Source organism: Amblyomma maculatum, chromosome 4 (genome assembly GCF_055883805.1).
Source record: "Amblyomma maculatum isolate TAMU_Amacu chromosome 4, ASM5588380v1, whole genome shotgun sequence".
NCBI lineage: Eukaryota > Metazoa > Arthropoda > Arachnida > Ixodida > Ixodidae > Amblyomma > Amblyomma maculatum.
This window is the reverse complement of record NC_139347.1, coordinates 35,228,523-35,234,522: the sequence shown is the minus strand read 5'-3', so window position 1 is coordinate 35,234,522 and position 6,000 is coordinate 35,228,523.

Below are 6,000 nucleotides of genomic sequence, written 5' to 3'. Positions count from 1 at the left end.
TATGCCACTCTGCCTCCACTCGAGGCAAAAATGAATCAGAAATGGTGTGAAGGTCGACAACATTATAATTAATTGCCTCCTGTGGTCGCAGCTCAGTGTAATGCGTTTCCTAATAGGTGCGGAAAGCAACCCAGTTTCAATTAATTACCGCGCGAATAAAACGAGTCCACGTATACTGGCGAAATGAGAGATACACCTTCGGCAAGGCTGCAATATAAAAGTTTTAGCGCGCGCAATAAACTGAACGCGCAAGGAGGAAGCGAAAAATATTTCACGATTGTCATTTATAGCCCTTTGGAACGAAGCAAAACAAAACAAATAAGCTGCTTTGCTAAATCGTTTAGACGGCATCGGCACGAAGGCCGCTCAGGTGCCCTGATTGTTTCCAGTGATTGAGAGCGTCCGGCCGACTGCCCAACGACCCAAGTGACGACCAGAATGGCCGCTGCTTTTTCGTGCCCAGCGAGCGTGTATACGCTGCCCACATCGCTTGTGTATCGTATCGGGAGACAATCTGTTCTTGCCATGGAAAGTTTCGGAGCAATTGGTCTGTAGGAGCGATGTTGGTTTCGTGCCTTTTTTTTTTTTTGTTTGTTTGCCTTTCTTTTCCTTTGCGTGCGCATACCGCGCCCTCAAGGAGAACGGCTGGAAGGACAGCGGTGATAGGACACATGCATACAGTGGGTGCGATAATCGAGCAGTTTCGTGGTTGTTCATAGGTCGCACTTCTTGCCGCGGCACTTGTCTTACCGCAACGGGCCAAGTAAACGTAAACGGTTGGATTGATTTTCGTGTTTAGGGCAGAGCGAAGCAAAGCAATTGGAAGGTGATCGCTTAAGGGCTAACATATATCTGGAACTACAATGCTCAAATGCAGTTTATTTTGCAAGAGCTCAACATAAGGTTGGCTAGTTGAAGGATATCGCTCTATCGTACACCGCCATGTTTGTAGCTGTCTAAGCGATTGTCATGCCAGGAAGAAAATTTTTGGACTGTCTCGCCGGAACGAACGTGATAACCTTCAAATTGCACTAGACTGTACCACTAGATATCGCCGACCCATCGAAAAATGAAAATCAACGCCGCATTTTGGTCAGTGCACACTACTATAAATACTTTCCATGTTGACATCTGCGCCACAGTGTCAACCAATAAAAAACTGTGTCACAGCCAACTATGTTCTAACGCCTGTACATTGGTACTCAGTCTCTCTGTGTAGTTGTACTCTGTTAGGCTGTATTTGAAATCTGTTTCCGACTTTTGCATCGCCTTCCATGTCTTTCAGGATGGAGGCATTTAATGCATCAAATAGTATTTCCAACAAGTTACCGCAAGTGGCAGTCTACGTGTTCAAAACCTTGCGTTGTTATTTGTGGCTGGTTGCTCGATGCCTTAACATTTTGCTTGAATGCGTACACGACGCCGACCAATGGCTTTTTTTCATCTTTCATGTAGCCGTATCGATTAAACGTCTTCTAGCACCGTCATGATTGGTTTGGTTTGGTTTGTGGGGTTTAACGTCCCAAAGTGACTCAGGCTATGAGAGACGCCGTAGTGGAGGACTCCAGAAATTTCGACCACCTGGGGTTGTTTAACGTGCACTGACATCTCACAGCACACGGGCCTTGCTTTTCGCCTCCATCGAAAAGCAGCCGCCGGGGCCGGGATTCGATCCCACATCCTTGGCACCTTTTGGCTGAGATCGAAGTGTAGAACCGTCATGATATTATATTCCTAAGCAATATACTGTCTTCCAAAGTTATTATAGTTTCAGACCATAACCTGTCCTGTAACCCCCCCCCCCCCCCCCCCTTAATTTTCAACAGTCATTATGACGATGTTTCCTAATTCCTCGAGAACATATCACCGCTGCGTGATGTATGGCTGCAGTTCTGTGTGGTGTATACATGTATCAGACACAGCTTTCAGTGTGCTGTCAGGGTATTTTTTCGCAGTGTTTGCGAAAAACCTGGAACTGAAACGATGGAAAGGTACAAGCAGATAAAGATGTGCTATGTTTCTGCGTGTGTACCACTTCTCTGCACCTTCATTCTCTTGCGCGTGCCGGGTGTGAGCAATAATGTCACGATGGCCTGAGCTACCTACAAAACTATATCCTCTCCCCCTTTTCTTTTTTCTTTCGGTTAGATGCGTGCAAAAATTCCACACCGGTGCCGTCTACTCTCCTACATTTATTACCAGAGGAACCTTTCGTTGATAGGACTGAGTGGATGATATCTGAGACTCTGATCAGATACGTGAAAAACAAGAATTCAAGAAATTCAATACCGGTACCGTCTACTCTTTTATATTTATTATACAGAAAAACCTTTCGTTGGTAGCACTGAGTGGACGCTATCTGAGACTCTGATCTACGCGGCAAGTGTAACAAACTCCTATAAATGTAAGCAGCTCTTCACGTGCTGCGCAAAGTGAACTGACAAAATGCGTTCTCCCAGCCACCATGTACGTACAGTCCAGTGCGGTTAAATATACTGCCACGATAAGCAAGATTTCCGGCACTTTTGACTAACCCATAGCTTTAACATTCTTTCCTTGTTTCTGCGTACTACCATTTTGTAGGCAAGCACAATGTAATCTTGTCAGCGTCCCCGTTCGTAGGCACTAAGGAAGTGCAGCTCGAGTGCACTTCGTTAGCCTTAGAGCAGTGTTTTCGTGCGGTTCAAGCTGTTCTGTAGATGCACGCAACCGTTGTAGAACCGGCAGTAATAGGAAGAATTACTCTTCTGGATCCTGGAAAAAAGAATAGAATCACGAACCTAAATTTTCGTTCTCATGTTCGCAAGACAAGGAATATTTTTTGGTAGAAAATTTTAAAGGTAGTTTATCAAGACTATTGGCTCGTTTGACCCAGTGTCTCGCCCCACGATCGGTTCGGCTTGAGGAATTCTCATTAAGGATGTGTCACTTTGCTTTCATGGTTCTTAACAATTGAAATTCAAAAACGCCAATTTCGACCTACAACGACCGCTTGCGACGTGTCATTCTTCACAACCATTCTTGTGAAAAACTAAGATTTTTAATTTGAATCGTAATGATAGCATTGCTGTGATCAATAGTGACGCATGTGTCCGTCGTAAGCACTGATACGGGACCCCAAACATGGCCAGGAAAGTGCTTTTCAACCGCGAATAAGTGGATAAAGCTGCTTTAGTTTTTTTATTCGTAGCCCAATGGCTCAAACTAAAAGCGTTTTCATCGCAACTATTGCGTACAGAAATTGTATGCTGGGCAGAATTGCGTCGCTAGCCTGCAATATCCTGAAACAATCTGGGGTATGCGCTTCGCGAAAAGAGCTTATTGGGGTACCAGGTCATCATCAGGGTGTAGAGGGAAATGAGCGTGCTCATGCCGATGCCCGAGCTTTTCTCCCCCGGGGTTCTCTCCTCCTTCCTCCCTGAAGTCGTTGGCTCCCCACAACCGTTATTAACCTACGCTGACGTATTACAGCACTTACGCTTACCGAGACAGAAGTTTCCGGGCCCAGCCAAGGGATCAGATAAAGTAGAACAGGGAAATTTACGCCGATTACAAATCTTCTCTTCTAATAATCCAGTAAAGCTTCACGATATCGATCCAGTATCCCTTTCAGCCGATTGTGAATTTTGCGGGTAAAAAGCAGATTTGTACACCATATGGTATGGGCCTTCCAGGTCAATAGGGCCCGGGACGGCCTTCGCCAACGGAATCCCAAGCTAAGGATCCGACTTGCCTTCAAATAAATCCCCCTCCCTTTTTCTTTTCAATAAAAAGTTTTCCTAATCATCATCATCACAGCTATTGGCAAACAGTTTTACATTACGCGATTGGTTTTGCAGCTAAACCTCTTTACGCATTCAACTCAAGTGCAGCTAGTAACTATACTTACTCTAGACCGAATACGTTAATATTCGTTAAGCACAATATAGCCGGCGTGTACATGCTGCGTGCTCAATTTTTTTTTTATTTATTATTTCATGCCGGGCGGCTTTTTTTTTAATAATTAATCACGTTTCCACGCAGAGCTCTTTATATATATATATATATATATATATATATATATATATATATATATATATATATATATATATATATATATATATATATATATATATATATATATATATATATATTCTCTGGAGACATCGCGAAAGGTTCTTACCAAACAAAGCAGGTCGAAGTTAGATTAGTGTCCTGCGCCTGCTTGAGTCTAAATGAATACTGAGTCCAAATTTTCCATTTTCTGTTTATGATGCAAGTTGAGCCGCTAGAAATGATGAGTACGGCAATTGTTTACAAAAAAAAAGGCACAAAACACATGTTATTTCAAAGATTTTGGGTTGTATATTACCACAAATGGCAAACGCATCTAGCAGCGAATGACATGACGCCATGAATCACTTTGCCGTGCAACGTTGCTCCCTTGGGAAATCGCTGTATGGATATTGTCGGCGCGATATACAGCTTTCTGTGTGCCAGTTTTGTCTAACTTCGCGCTTTCAGGTAGTCGGCCCTATAAAGTAATGACGCCGTGCCCTAATTGTTTAGAAATAACTCGAGTTACTGCTACATTCAAGACAGCCACAGTGTCATCGTTTCTTATCGCGAGCATATATTTTGGGTACATGAGAAGCTTTGAAGACTAGAAATCATGCCACGTGGTCCTCACGGCTGAACGGGTCGCCACTTCGAGTTCTTCTGGGGTTTTTCTCCGCTTGGAACATGAAACTAGGGCAGCTGCCTTGAGCATGCTTGGCATAACGCACGAAAAGCAACAGCGAAACCATGATGTTCTACTTGGCTCTTCAAGAAAACACGAAGCAGATAGGACTGTGCGCATGTTTCAGGTGAAGAGGGGCAGAGAGGTTTTTGTACTCATGCAGCGCGAAGGAAAAGCGGCGCGGTTGATCAGGTATAGCGCATAGATACCAGACGGCTATTTATTAATGCACATTTTTTTTCCCGGAGATAACTATAGAAGTAGAAGAATGCGATATCCCCCACAGCACAGTTCTCTCAACAGAGTGGAAGCTGTCATTTCGGGGCATTTACAGACGGGTTCATACTCAAACCTATACATACTGAACAAAATGCACCCTACCATGCGGACAGATGTCCGTGGTGCGATGAAAAACCCACACTATATCACGTCAGATGGGCCTGTCAAAACATAGACGTGGTCCCCAAAATTCGAAACACGAGTGCGGAGCAATGGGAGACTGCTGTCGAGCGACCGCTGCGGAAGACCAGCAAGGTCTGGTACAGCGAGCTCAACGGGCGGCAGTGGCCAACACTGAGGGCAACCGACCATTGTGTAGAAGTGGAAGAGGTCGACGGAGAAGACTTGTGGACGCAACAAGCAGACATCTCCGAAGATATTCCAAAAACTGCCAATATAATATAGGGCTAAATAAAGTTTTTCCTTCCTTCCTTCCTTCTCGGAAATACGGTCACGATTATCAACTGTATTGAAAACATTTTTTCGTGGTTTTTCACATTCTCATGCACCTGGAGCGTGACAGGACAGCTCAGCTGAAAGAATAATAATGCTGCTAGAACGTGAGCTTGGTTACTTGTATCTATACTGAGTTAAGTGCGCTAAAGCACAAGGCTACGCCTACGGCAATCTGTACGGTTACTGGTGCGCTCACGTTTATTGGCCCTGGCGTTTCCCCACCGGCAATAAATTGCAATTTGTGCCGTATAGCATATGCGATATTAATCGCTATAGGTAAAATTCAAATCACGCCTGACAACGCAAAGCGATGAACGGTCTAATGATTCCTTGGCGAAGCCCTAATAGCTGCCTTTCTATCTAAACTTCGTACGTGAAACTGCTTCTGTGGCGCCCGTCATATCGTTATTTTAACTATTTAAACCGCTGTCGCTTAAGTGGGAGAGAAAAAATTTAGTTGCTGTTGGCCTCGGCAAGCTTGACCGGTGCGGCACGCCCATTGGCCTTGCTTGCTGATCGACGCTAATGTCTCACCCTAACGAATC